Consider the following 516-nt stretch of genomic DNA (forward strand, 5'->3'; position numbering starts at 1 on the left):
GATGGCAAAGCTGAAGATATAAACGGCCATTCCGGCGCAGAAATATGCGAGAGGAATTTGATAACCAGCTTTGGTGGCTGGCTTGGAGCTGAAGAACCCGTAGAATATGGGCGAATAACGGAGAATTCCTTCAAAATCCCACATGACCTTGAGATTCCACGCGTACAACTCTTCCACAGGGAGCATTTTCTTGCGGGCTCCAGTTCCAATTCGGTCAGCCGCTAAAATCTGCGGTGGGAAATGGTTTTTGAGGCAAAAGGAAGGGTGAGAATGGATTGTCGATCCATACCTCTGGTACGATGACGAATATGGTTATGACTAGGGTGATGGTTACGTTCATCCAGAATAACCATCGAAGGAAAATGAAATATGAAGACACTACTGAGCCAAAATGGGATTCGATATCCTTGATCCTGCCTTGCCAAGGAGTGATTTCGGAAAATTTTTCCTTGGTGACTCTCCATGCAAACTGGAATGGAACACATTTTCAAATATGAACCCAATCTGGAAAGTCTT

General features: G+C 44.8%; 1 protein-coding gene across 1 annotated transcript in view; it reads right to left on the minus strand.

Moving 5' to 3' along the window:
• Positions 1-516, minus strand: part of LOC131878411 (transmembrane channel-like protein) — a 15,025-nt gene that overhangs the window by 11,645 nt on the left and 2,864 nt on the right.

The sequence above is a fragment of the Tigriopus californicus genome, chromosome 3, assembly GCF_007210705.1.
Source record: "Tigriopus californicus strain San Diego chromosome 3, Tcal_SD_v2.1, whole genome shotgun sequence".
Lineage (NCBI taxonomy): Eukaryota > Metazoa > Arthropoda > Copepoda > Harpacticoida > Harpacticidae > Tigriopus > Tigriopus californicus.